Here is a 602-nt window from a genome sequence, read left to right on the forward strand (position 1 = left end):
AACCGGCTGGGTCGGAACGGAATGCGTGGTCGTGTTCATCAGGAGGGCTTGGATGGAACAGGCGATGGAAACGAGGCCTGGCATACCGCGGAACGGAGGAAACGGACCTCCTATGTTCGGAACGGGGTCCTGTTGATCGGGAGGGGTCTGGCGTACCGCAAAACGGAGGAAACGGACCTCCTACGGTCGAAACGGGGGTCCTGTTCATCGGGAGGGGTGTGGCGTACAGCAAAACGGACGAAACGGACTTGTGTTGGAGCGCTACGGTCGAAACGGGGGTCTTGTTCATCGGAAGGGGTGTGGCGTACCGCAAAACGGGACTCCACGGGATATTGTTCATCTCCACCGTTGACCCCCTCCAGCCTCCACGAGCTACTGTTCATCCACCGTCGACCTCCTCCAACCTCCATCTGTGACTGTTCATCCACGGGCTCCTGTTCATCCAGCCTCCACCGCGCGCTACTCCACCGGCTACTGTTCAACCAGCCCTCTCCACAGGCTCCTGTTCAACCACCCCTCCATGGGCTACTGTTCATCCTGCCCTCCACCGTCTACTATTCATCCTGCCCTCCACGGGGTGGTCCTGTTCATCCAGCCCCAAC

This window comes from Triticum aestivum, chromosome 7A (assembly GCF_018294505.1).
Source record: "Triticum aestivum cultivar Chinese Spring chromosome 7A, IWGSC CS RefSeq v2.1, whole genome shotgun sequence".
NCBI classification, from domain to species: domain Eukaryota; kingdom Viridiplantae; phylum Streptophyta; class Magnoliopsida; order Poales; family Poaceae; genus Triticum; species Triticum aestivum.